The sequence below is a fragment of the Poromitra crassiceps genome (genome assembly GCF_964638095.1).
Source record: "Poromitra crassiceps genome assembly, chromosome: 8".
Classification (NCBI taxonomy): domain Eukaryota; kingdom Metazoa; phylum Chordata; class Actinopteri; order Beryciformes; family Melamphaidae; genus Poromitra; species Poromitra crassiceps.
Window position 1 is genome coordinate 58,246,386 of NC_139629.1, and position 12,871 is coordinate 58,259,256.

At 46.6% G+C, this 12,871-nt stretch overlaps 1 pseudogene across 1 annotated transcript; it reads left to right on the forward strand.

Annotated features, from left to right (window-relative positions):
- Positions 1 to 535: 535 nt before the first annotated feature.
- On the forward strand, positions 536 to 9,876 carry LOC310780819 (adhesion G protein-coupled receptor A3-like; annotated as a pseudogene). The gene is made up of 12 exons: positions 536 to 555; positions 747 to 948; positions 1,682 to 1,831; positions 2,828 to 2,986; positions 3,178 to 3,345; positions 3,915 to 4,122; positions 4,652 to 4,860; positions 5,135 to 5,259; positions 6,090 to 6,218; positions 6,888 to 7,039; positions 7,747 to 7,842; positions 8,334 to 9,876. The product of its transcript is annotated as an adhesion G protein-coupled receptor A3-like (transcript).
- The last annotated feature ends 2,995 nt before the right edge of the window (positions 9,877 to 12,871 follow it).

Below are 12,871 nucleotides of genomic sequence, written 5' to 3' on the forward strand. Positions count from 1 at the left end.
AAATAGCGATAGTGATGACAGCAATAAAAACCCCAGAGTTGTTGTTTGTATGCTGCCGTTAATGCCTGTAATTATAAACAAAAGAAAAAACGAGGTGAACAGACTTTGCTGTGAGGAGCTGTCAGAAAGTTTCACCTGTCTCTCCTAACTATCCACACATCTCCTGTGCTGCTGACGTATCCTCCGTCTCGCTCCCTTCACGTCTGTGGACGGTAGAGATAGAAACAAACCACGGGGACTTTATTGCTGCCATTACTACAGCCGTGTGTAACGCAGGTCACCATCCGAACACAATTGGAACGATACAGGTAACGCTAACGGCGGCTAGCTTCCTATAAACTCTGCTCTTACATAGGCTGTCACTTAAAGCGGCTGCGCTATGTCAACAACATGGCGGCAGTGGGCGTGCCCGTACGTGAGTGACGTCAATCGAATAAGGTCTATTGTTGATGTTATATAGATGGTTTCACTAGAGGTTTATTGCTATGGAACATTTAGAATATTGATGTTGTCAAGTTGCAACGGTCTCTATATTATGGTTCAGATGACACAAAGGTAACATCTTGGTCCTAACACAAAGCATTGTCTTCCTGCCCTCCACCTTAATCCTCACCATTCTATAAACAAATAGCTTGTGAGATCTTTCAAGTGAAAGAAGGAAGTAGAGACATTGCTGGTGCCAGTTCATCGGAGACACACACAGAAAAAACCCACAACTGTCATTTGTTTGGCTCCGTTCCGTCCAGGTGGCCACGCACCCTGGCAGGGATCACAGCCTACATGCCCTGCAACAGACTGTCATCGGGCACAGGCATCTACTCAGGCAGCGCTGGCGAGGAGCAGCGGGCGTGGCGCCGCTGTGACCGCGGAGGGCTGTGGGCAGAGGACGACTACTCCCGCTGCCAGTACCAGAAAGACGTCACCAGATTCCTCGATGTCATCAACCAGGTCTGTGATTGGTTCGGTTGACTAATTGATCTACAGAGTGGTCTTCATTTAGCCATCTCTTCCTTTACACAAGCTTAAAAGACACTAATAGACGATGCATAAATCCCTACTGCGATAGGTGATATCGTGGCGACCACAAATTGACCACTAGCGCACTCTAGTGGGAACGACGGACATAAACCACAAGTGCAGTTTTTGTACCGAGTCACGTGACTCTCGTGGGATGGGCCAACTGGACAATACGCTACGTCCCTGGCATGTGTAGTAAGTCTCCTCTCCACTCTGGGGAGGAGAGCACACAGCTACTGCTCCAACAGCTACTTCACCGTGCTATGTTAGCGAGCCACAACATGCTGTATAAGGTTAGAAATGAGGAAATAAATGGCTGCAGGGACTTGCTTGAGCAACCTGAGATACGACTCTCTCTCCGTTCCTCACATCTCTAAAATAAAATAAAATATGCATGATAGGTCAGAAAATAGCTATTGTGTTCAATTAAGACAATTTTCCTCCTTGTACATTATTTTTCTTGCTTGTAACTTTCTGACTTCAACCTTGTTCTAATCCTTTCTGTCATCCTTCTGCCTTCTTTATTATCTTCATCTTATTATGTGTTTAATTTATTTCCCCAGCTTTCTCAATCACCTTTTCTGCTTTTTCTTCCTTGCCGAATAAACTGTCCGTGCCAACAGACCTTATGCCTTCATCCTAAATGTCTGTCTCCGTGCGTCAGATCCCTCTGAACGTGACCAATGTGGTGACCAGGGCCCAACGGCTGCTGGTCTGCACAGCGGAAGCCGCCACCTTCTCAGACAAAATGGACATCATCTTTGTGGCTGAAATGATTGAGAAGTTTGGAAAGTTTGCCGAGAAGTTCAAAGAGGTCAGTATTGGCTGCCGTTAATCTCCAACTCCACACCCAATTAGGCTTTTTTATAGTGTTGAGATAAATGTTTTACAGCGTAAAGTTATAGGTCTATGTGGTTTTTATACGCTTCAGCAGCATGCAGGAGAATGTGATGCTTGCTTTTGAGAATTTATATGTTGTCCTGTTTAATGAGAAAGGACATCTTGTCAGGACTTTCATTTCCGCACAGCTGACGGCCAAACAAAGCAAACTTGTCCCGTTTTAATCTGCAGAGGAATCGAAATGAGTGGGTATAATAAGATAGGATCTGGAATGAGCCATGTGGGGGGGGGGGGGGGGTTTATCCCTGAAGCTGAGGTTGGAAAACGGATGAGATCAGATTTCTCCCCCCTCACTGTGATCGCTGCAGTACACCTGGCTAGCCAGTCCTTTTAGGGAAGGGTGAGAATGTGACACCGGGAGAGAGACGTGTGTGTCTCACTCATTTCAGCACAGTTGGAGGAACTGTAGAGAGGGTGATGAAGACTTCAGTTCCTTCAGTCCACTGAGAGCTGCTCTTTTTCACATTATGTTCGAAGGTAAGGAGTGCTGAGAGCCTAGCGTGGCTCTGAGCGTGGACCATTGTTATAGGCTAAAAGCCTTTAAAACTTTAACTAAATGTTGTAAATGTGCAATAAGCACCTCCTTCAAATAATAATCATAATCATAATAACTTTGATTTATATAGCGCCTTTCAAGGAACCCAAGGACGCTTTACAATAAAGTGACACATAATGACGCGTATCTGTTTAGCACTGCTTGCTAAAAACGAGATGCCCTGGTTGGACACGGGACCCTATTCACAATTTGCATGTATCCACTTGAGTGATTTCAAATATTGCAGTTAATAAGGCAATGTCTGTAGTTATAGAGGTGATGAGTGCCAGGCTTATATGTCAACAGTCCAACAGAATGTCTCATAATCTTCTGCATGTATAATGTGCTGTTGCATGTCCCTCTCTCGTCTCCCAGCTGGGTGAGGTGATGGTGAGCATGGCCAGTAACGTGATGCTGGCTGATGAGCGGGTGCTGTGGATGGCCCAGCGCGAGGCCATGGCCTGCTCCCGCATCATCGCCTGCCTCCAGAAGATCGCTGTCCACCGGCTGGCCACCGCACAGGCCTTCTCCCTGGTCAGTCCAGTTAGCACCATGTCACGATGCTCTGCAATATGGGAGGCAGCATAGTTTCAGTTTAGCTTCGGTTCATCATAAAGACCATTTTTCTTTTCACTTTTCACCTAGACTGGGTAACATCTTCACATTTCTTGAGACATAATCCGGTGTGTGATATATTTTGTTGAATGTCCTGTATGTCCTCCCAGACGTCCCCTAACATAGCGCTGGAGGCCCACGCTGTGAGGGCCAGCGAGTGGAACGGCATGACCTGCATGTTGTTTCAGAGGCCCAGTCCAGAGCGCACGCCCGGCCAGGACCGCCAGCTCAGCTTCAAATGCAACACCACCAGCTCCTTCTCCAGCATCCTGTACAAGGTTAGTTCCTACCAGCAATACCAAACGTGAGTAGAGCGGTAATTGCAACTTGTTAGCAGCTGAAATTGTGTCTTGGAATTTGGGATTTGAGGTTTGTTTTGCAGCTTCGGATCATCAAATCACATATGCATCAATGTCTTTAGGACATGCATTGCACAGTTCTTTTAGGGCACACAATCACATGTATTGTAGTAGTTTCAGTTTATTTAAACGGGTGAAAAAAGCATACAAGCACCATAAAAGGTGAGTTTGAGCCTTGGGCCTCCGGCATCTCAAAACTTTTGGGCCAAGCTTGATAGACTTTCTTCCTATCTACAGTAAGGTTATCACTCTCCACACTGCGCTTTGTTAAGTGTTAATGATTTATTGTAAACACATTTGCATTAAAGGACTTACGAGACTAGTATTATGTGAATTGCTCTATGTAATTTTGAAATAATTTGTCCTTGAAAAGTGCTTGAAATCTATCATGACAAAAGAGTGGCAACCCTGACATAACAATATATGTATTTCTCGTGTGAAAATTCAATGGAAATGTGAGCACATTGGCTGTGCCTTGCTCCCTGCAGAGCACTGTAGTGGAGGTGTCTCTGCAGCTCCCTCAGTCTCTCTTGTCCCAGGCCGTCCTCCCCGGGCAGACGGACAACACGGTCTACAAGCTCCACCTGCTGGCCTTCCGCAATGGCAAGTTCTTCCCCTCCACCGGCAACTCCTCCCAACTGGCTGATGGTGGGAAGAGGAGGAGTGTGGCCACCCCCGTCATCATGACCAAGATAGGTGAGTTTGAAGTGGAGACATTAAGGGATGATTATCCCACTACTGTCCTAAAAAATGTGTTTGTTTTGGTCAGGAATTTTGGTAATGTCATGGTGTTAAATTGATGGTGTTTATGTGCCTGTGTAATACCTCATTGGCATCATTACGGATGAGAAATCAGAACGTTTTAGTCATTTTATGTGTAGTAGGCAAAATGACAATATCAAAATAGCTATTCGGTTTCATCAAGTTTGGACATGCATTTTCTCTTTATTTTGACTGTTTTCCACATTTTAGAATAATAGTAAAGAGATCAAATAAATTAAATTATGTAGTGACCAAAAAAGTGTTGAACAAATCAAACATCTGATATTTTAGATTCTTTAGTCACACTTTGCCTTGAAGGAAAGGCAAACATAGGCATCAACTTCACTATTTACATTTGTCTAAGAAACACATTTCAAGCATTTAATGACAATTTAAAAACGTACATTAAATCAAGTGCATCCGTTTGACTGGTATTGTGCTTTGTGTCTCCGTGGCCGATCAGAGGGCATGAGCCTGCGCGGGCTGCGGAGCCCCGTCAACATCACCCTGCGGCGCTTCGCCCGTGGCTCGGACGCCGTGCCCGCCTGCTGGAACCTCAGCCTGGCAGGAGGCCAGGGGGGCTGGCAGAGCGACGGCTGCCGCATCCTCGCTCACCACGACAACCTCACCAGCATGTCATGTGACTCGCTCGCAAACTACGGCCTGCTCATGGTACGACTTTGTGCTCGGGTGCTTCCTCTCTATTCATTTGTTATGATGGCTTTGAATTTTAGTATTTTACATAGTCTCTATGTTACAAGCATTCATTAAATTTGCATGATAGCTTCACAATGTTTGGGTTGGCAAGCTTTGCAAACAACATCATGTGTTGTTAGGTTTTCCTATCTTTCTTTTAATTGATAGTCTTACGCAATGTAATTCCTGGACTTCTATGCAATGATGTGACATAATCTCTGAGGACTCTGAGTCGTCTCGTCTCTTCCAGGATCTCAGCAGTGTGGAGTATTTCTCCCCCAGCATCCAGCCCCTGCACCCAGTCATCTATGCCACTACCATTGTACTTCTCATCTGCCTGCTCACCATCATCATCAGCTACATCTACCACCACAGGTAAAAAGTGGTTGCTTGACTTTTTTTTTTCTTTTTTTTTTTCTTCTTCTTATTTTATTACACAAAAAAATAATTTTTTACAATGAAATATTACATTTGAAGCATTAGGCCAATAAACACTCAATTTGTACCTCTAACATTTGTTTTATTTTAAATCAAAATATACCAATATACCAATATACCAATATACGCACTGAAATAAATCCACAGTGAAATGCTCTCATGAATCACCTACGGTGGCCCAAGGGGGACAGTAGTCTCATTTACACATGAACATCTGACAACTCAATAAATACAATATGAAATGGGTGAACTCTTAATTAGCAGGGCTTTTTTTTTCTTTTTTCCCCACAGGCATTGTATGTTTTTGCCATGACCCCTGTTCATTTCTGCCCCTGCTGCCCCCAGTACACACACTATCTTGTCTTGCACTCTTTGATTCATTTTGTTTCATAATGGACATAATAGTAACTAGAAGGAGAGCACAGACGTCCGCCATGGCCCACTATTATTCGCTATTATTGCTTGTTCGTGAGTTGGATCCGGATCCGCTCCAAAATGTAACGGGTGCTTCCTTGGCTCATGCTACACCCTTCCACCAAGTCTCATGAAAATCACACAAGTAGTTTTTCTGTAATCCAGACAAACCAAACAGACAAACGACACCGAAAACATAACCTTCCTGGCGGATGGTAATGACAGAAATATTACCTAAAGTTACAGTCCGGCTCAGCGTCAACATCACAGACTGTATCCTCTACTGTATATACTGTAAGAGGGAAGCGCTTGTAAAACAGACGTATTTATCGATTCTGTGTCTGTGAATCCAGGTCTGACCGCGTAAGTCGCAAGTGTTGGCACATGTTGGTCAACCTCTGCCTCCACATCTTCCTCACCTGCTTCCTCACCTCTTTGTGGGCGGCATCAATCAGACGCGCTACGCCAGTGTCTGCCAGTCGGTGAGTATATATATACACCCCTCCGCATCACCCACACACCTTCAGCATCCCCCGCTGTGCATGCTTTGATTCAAACATCAAGGTCAGCAGTCAAAATTGAACGAGTGCCTCTTAGATGTTTTCAGGATCTTGAAAAACTTTGGCGACGTTAACCCCGCTCTGATGTTCAGATGTGTAGATGTGTTCCATTGCTTCAGGCAGTTCTTCCCCTGACGATGTGTTGAATTGAGACGTATTACTTATTCATTTTCCACAAAGTGGCTGGCTGGAAAACCTTGGCAGTGTATATGATTTATTTATTTATTTACGAAGTCCCCTTAGGATTAAAGTTGTAACTTTAAGTTGAACATTTCTGGAGGGACTTTCCAACCAATACAATATTGCAGGATCAGCATGTTTTTTTAAGACTCGCATTATACTGGGTTCTGTTGTTCTTATGTAATGGTTTGATGGCATGTCTGGCATTTACATGGCATTGCATTATAATACATGTGTTTTTTTTACGTGTCGTTTTCAGCAGGACTTCACAAGAGCAGTGTCACCACTTCATTTAAATTTCCAATTTAGACAAATCTTTTTATTTTACAAATATGATTACTGACTATATGGACACTTTTATTCCAGCATGAGATATCCACCAATTACAACAATATACACACCCTCTTTCAGGTGGGCATCTTGCTGCACTATTCCACTGGCACTCTGGCTACCGCGCTATGGGTGGGCGTGACCGCGCGCAACATCTACAAGCAGGTGATGCGTAAGGCCAAGCGCTACGAAGAGCTGGACGAGCCGCCGCCCCCGCCACGGCCGATGCTCAGGTACGACACTACAGCTGAGATTTGGTCTGGCATCGTGACATGCACACATCGATTTCCTCGGTTGAAAGCACGATTAGCCAATCAGCATCAATAAACAGCGCAACGGGCGGGACTAACGCCATTGTCAAACTGTTTCCCGTTGTCAAAGTGCGCCGAGGAGTAACAACAATGGCGGCCGCCATAGACGAGAATTCACTTTTAGCAACAGCTCCTACACTGGCTACACACTTGCTGATCAAATACTGTACAGTTTTATTTGGGGGGATTCATTGTATGTGACGTACATGTGATCCCTTCTCTTCATGTGTGACGCCCCGTCTTTGACCTGACCACCGAATGTGTCCACAGCTTCCTGACGTTACAGGAATCGGACTAGTCTTTTAGTCTGTGTTGTCCTCGTTGGACAAGAATAGTCTTGTAATCTGACACAATTGTGCCTACAGCCTAGTGCACTTTATATCTTTAAAAAAGTGTTTACATGTTAGGAATTAAAAAAAAAACATATTATATTTATATATTTCTAAGAGAGAAGTGGTGAGTAGGTCAGTCAGCTTTCTCTTGCCATCAGGGGTCCTGTTTGTTGTGGCGACTGCCACACGGTGTCAGTGTAGATGCCTGAGATACCAATGGAATTAGATGTTTAATTTCATGCCCATTTTCACATCCTGCTAAAATAAGGGCTAACACAGAATTTTTCTCTCCAAAAGGTTCTACTTAATCGGTGGAGGGATACCCATCATTGTCTGTGGCATCACTGCGGCCGCTAACGTCAAGAACTATGGCAGCCGGACCAATGCACCATAGTAAGTAGTAGTCCCAGATCAGCTGACACATTGTATAGAAAGCAATTAAAGTTCCTGTGCCTCAATATGTGCTCATGAGGGGAGGAAAAGTTCAGTCCCTGAAGTTCTGATTATAGAGGTCTATTAATGCTTTGTGCATCCAAGCACCAAGGAGCTGCTGCCACTTTTCAGCTAACTCCCCCACCCTCCTTTCTACAGTGGACTCCCCCACCCCCCTTCCTACAGTGGCAGCTGTTTACATTGTGCTACATGGCTGACTCATTGAGAAATCTGGACCCGTATCTGTCCAAAGTCTTTGGAGTTTAATTAATTTCTAACTAGCAGCCTGTATTATTAAATGTAATGGAACAGAAACTTAAAGAATTGGGACTAAACTACAGAAATATTGTATACAAACCCTCTCTTTGTGGCTGCTCTACCCTAGCCACTGAAACAAAGTGATTGCTAGAAGAAAGTGTGATGCCATGTCTCTTGTCTCGCTCCCCCTCTAGCTGCTGGATGGCCTGGGAGCCGAGCATCGGCGCCTTCTACGGCCCGGTGGGCTTCATCATCTTTGTGGACTGCATGTACTTCCTCAGCATCTTGCTCCAGTTGCGGCGCCACCCGAGCGCCGCTACGAGCTCAAGGAGCCCACCGAGGAGCAGCAGCACCTGGGCTCGGCCGGGGCGGACGGTCCCAGCAGCCAGCTCCACCCTCTCACCCTCCAGCTGCAGCCCCACGAGGCCTCCTCCTCGACGGTGTCGGCCCCCCGCGCCGTGCCCCTGTCGGCCCTGGAGAATGAGCACACCTTCGTCGCCCAGCTCATGGGCGCGGCGGGGGCACTGGGGCTCTACGCGGCCCTCTGGGTGTTCGGGGCCATGGCCGTGTCGCAGGACCACCCCTTTGACCTCGCCTTCACCTGCCTGTGCGGGGTGGCCGCGCTGGCGCTGGGGGCGTTCATGGTGGCACATCACTGTGTCAACCGGCAGGACATGAGGCGCTATTGGTCGCAGGCGTGTTGCTCTGGGAGACGAGCCTACTCTGCGCAGGAAGACGTCCTTCTGCCCCAGCCGGGGGCGACGACGACGACGGCGACGGCGTCCTCAGCCGGATCGGTCGGCAGGGCAAACGGGGAGGCGTCAAAGTGTGGCCACAGCAGCGCCGAATCTTCCTGCCCCCAGCATGCGTGCCCCCACCGTGGTGCGCACCTCCCCCCCGGGCAGCAAGCTGACCAATCTGCACGCAGAGGCGGCCCAGTGTAAATCCGTCTCGCTACCGGTGCCAGCCAACGGCGCGGCCATTTTGGACAACAGCCTGACTGAACATTCGCTAGACAATGAAATCAAAATGCACGTGGCCCCAGTTGAGGTGCAGTTCCGCCCCATGAACAACAACAATCCTGCGTCATCCACTAACGGACATGCGGGCAGGCATCACAAGAACAGGGCGCGGGCCCATCGGGCCAGCCGGTTGACTGTGTTATGCGAGTACGCCTACGATGTGCCCACCAGCGTGGAGGGAAGCGTGCAGAGCGCCCCCCACAGGCGGCACCACCACCATCACGACGTGGCGGCACGCAATAGCCGGCGGGCGGCCTACATGGCCTACAGGGAGCGGCATCAGAGTCAGCTGCAGCAGGACAGCGCTAGCTTACCTCGACGCTCGCGCTATGCAGATAAAGGAGGGGGCGTCACTCTGGCCAACGGGGCAGTCACTCTGGCCAACGGGCCCGTGGGTGCAGGAGGAGCAGCATCAGCAGTAGTGGTGACAGTAGAGACTGAGCGAGCAGCTACCGCTTTGTCTAGTTCAAGTAAAGACACTGTCGCGGTGAAGCAGCCGAGCAACACAGAACTCGAAAGCCAACCCAAGTCATACGGACTGAACCTCATCACTCCAAACGGCACGCTCAAAGACCACGAGCAGCCCGCACTGCCTTTAATCACCACAGAGTGTACGAGCAGTATAAACACAGAGTGTACGAGCAGTACACAAGACCGGCTTATGGAAGAACGAAACTACTGTGTAGCGTCAGTTTCTGTGCCAAAGACTGCATAGTTATAGAGAGGCAAAGTGACCGCCTACTTCCTGCTTCAGCACTGTACCAGAGATTTTAATCCGCCATTTATTTTCCCATAGACATTTCGTAAAATGCTTATAATTAGTTGTACTTCGTCGAACCAAACGGTTCAGCTAACGCTATAATCGGGAGAGACCATAGAACATTTCACTCGGACCAAAACTTAAAAAAACAACATTGAAAAAATATTTTCTTTAATTTAACGTTTTGGTCCCAGTGAAATGTTATGCGATCTCTCCTGTTTTTAAATATATCTGTACCGTTTGGTTTGAACCAGTAAAACTATTTTTATACGCATTTTACGAAATGTGTATGGGAAAATAAATGGCGGATGAAAATCTCTGGTACAGTGCTGAAGCAGGAAGTAGGCGGTCACTTTGCCTCTCTATATGCTCTCTCCGCCTCAACTGTGAAATGTATTTTTCTATGATTGTGTTGTTTTTGTTTAGATTGTACATTTTTCTTGGAAAAAAATAGTTATTTGAAAATAATTATTGGACAAATTAGCCACACTATTGAGTATGCCGCTCAACTGGCTCTGTAGATATTTTTATTTTGTAAATGTTCTATTTTTATAACCTTTAATCCCAAACCCCTTACTCCATTTGTGAGTTTTGTACATGAAACTGCATGGTCTGTGATGTGGCCCTGTGCATACCCTTGGGGGCTTTTTTTCTCTCCATTTTCTAGTTTGTTCCAACATAATAAACCAAAAGTTACATTCACCTAATTGAGAGTTTGGATTATTCTGATAACAGCCGCAGTCCCCTCTCTCGTGGGTCAGTCCCCTCTCTCGTGGGTCAGTCCCCTCTCTCGTGGGTCAGTCCCCTCTCTCGTGGGTCTCTGAAGCCGGTGCCAAGGTGAGTCACAGCTGGTTTGTTTCCAAGAACAACCCTTGCTGACAGCGTTTATTTGACAAGCTGGTAATTGGGTTTTTCAGTGAACTTCTGGTGGCCTTATGTTCCTCTCTCGCAGTGAAGCCACACTTTAATTGCGACTGGCTGTAGCTTTGGGCTGTATAGGCAGGTTTGATGGGTGGCCCCGTACATTCTGGGCTCCTGCGTTGACTCGACACAACGGCTGTGATTGACAGCTGACTCTCGAGGCGATCGGATCTGCCATGAGAAGAACGGATAATGAGAGGAGTGCATCTTCACCTTTCTCCCCCCCCCCCCTCCATTCTGTCTGTACCACAGCCCAACACTGCAGAGAGGAGTGCCTCTCCACCTTTCTCCTCCACCCCCCTCCATTCTGTCTGTACCACAGCCCAACACTGCAGCCATACTCACAGCTTGATGTCACTGTTGGGGAGAGAGAGTAAGATACAGTGTGATGTGACAGCCGAGTGGTGCCTGCTGAAGCTCGGCTACAAAGATGGAATAGCATCCCCTTTTGGGGTTAATGTCATGTATTCATATATCACCAAGCTGAAGTCAAATGTTCAATTACTTCTTTGCATTGTACTTTTTTTTAGAGCTTATAATGCTAGGAAGGAATTGTAGTTAAATGTGGCCTACCTAATGTGTAAACCAGCCGGTCACATGAACTCACATTTCATTTCGTTCTACCAGACCGTCTGGCCTCAAGCCCTGGGAGGGTGTTTGTAGAAAATGCAAAGCCTCTAGCCAATCAGCAGTTGACATTGTAACCGGCCAATTAGGTAGCCTGGTAAGGGGGTCCAGTAGTGGTAGCCCTGGTCCTCTGCTACCCTCCAGAAGCAGTATATGTTATTTCTACAGGGCATCATAGCCCTGGTCCTCTGCTACCCTCCAGAAGCAGTATATGTTATTTCTACAGGGCATCATAGCCCTGGTCCTCTGCTACCCTCCAGAAGCAGTATATGTTATTTCTACAGGGCATCATACTCACTTGCAGACACACATTAGATTAGACCAGGGGTGTCAGACTCTTTTTACTTCACGGGCCACATGCGACCCAATCTGGTCTCAAGTGGGCCAGACAAAGAAAAGCATTGCATAATAAGCTATAAATAACAACACCTCCAAATGTTCCCGTTTCTTTTAGAAGAAATTTGAAAACATTCACAGTGAATGGACCATTGATTTACAAAACAGATAAACAGCCTGGGATCGGATGTCTTAATGTGTGGGGGCTCTGGGTCTTCCTGATGCTGCTCTCCCTCCTGACTGGTCCAGATTAGTTCCTCCTGTTCCTCTTTGATGTGTGGGGGCTCTGGGCCCTCCTGAAGCTAGTCTTCATTCTGACTGATCCAGAGTTCCACCTGTGGGTGCTCTGTGCTCTCCTGGTCCAGAATGGGGCTCCACTCCTGCAGCTTAGGGAAAACAACTTCTTTAATGACCAACAACTGCTGGAAGTCTGGAGGTATGGCTACTCTGTGTAACCGCACTGCAGGATTTAAATCAGTGTCCAACAGTGTTGCTTGATCTTTTTGGAACAAGAAGAGTCTAGCCTGATATAATGAATTGTTAACTCGTTACACACCATTTCCTTATTCAGAAGCAGTCAACTCAGTGGATTAGGAATATCTTTAGATGTTCTTCCTCGTACTCTGCTTCTTCTTCAAACAGCCCAAAGATCTCTTCAACAGTCGCTAGTTCACCAACGCTGTCAGGTTTTGGACATTAGACATTTCCGGGGGGAAAGCGCTCCAACGTTAGCTCCATTAGCTTCACAGCTAACTAAACCATTCATCTGAGAGAAGCGCTTCTTCTTCCTCCTCTCGGCTAAACGGAGCCTCGTCTCCAGTTTATATATTCGTGATAATATCCATACATACAATTACAGTTGTAAACTATACAACGTGATCTCAGATTATGACAGATTATTTGAATCGCCCCCATATTCATTAAAGTAAATATTCTGCCCATTCTCCGAAGCCACATACCTTCAGAATATTCTGACACTAAAATTGCATTTTTCAGACAGATCAGGAGAAAAATAAACTTGTTCAAGACCTCAGCAACACACTCGCGAGATTTGGCAACAGGAACT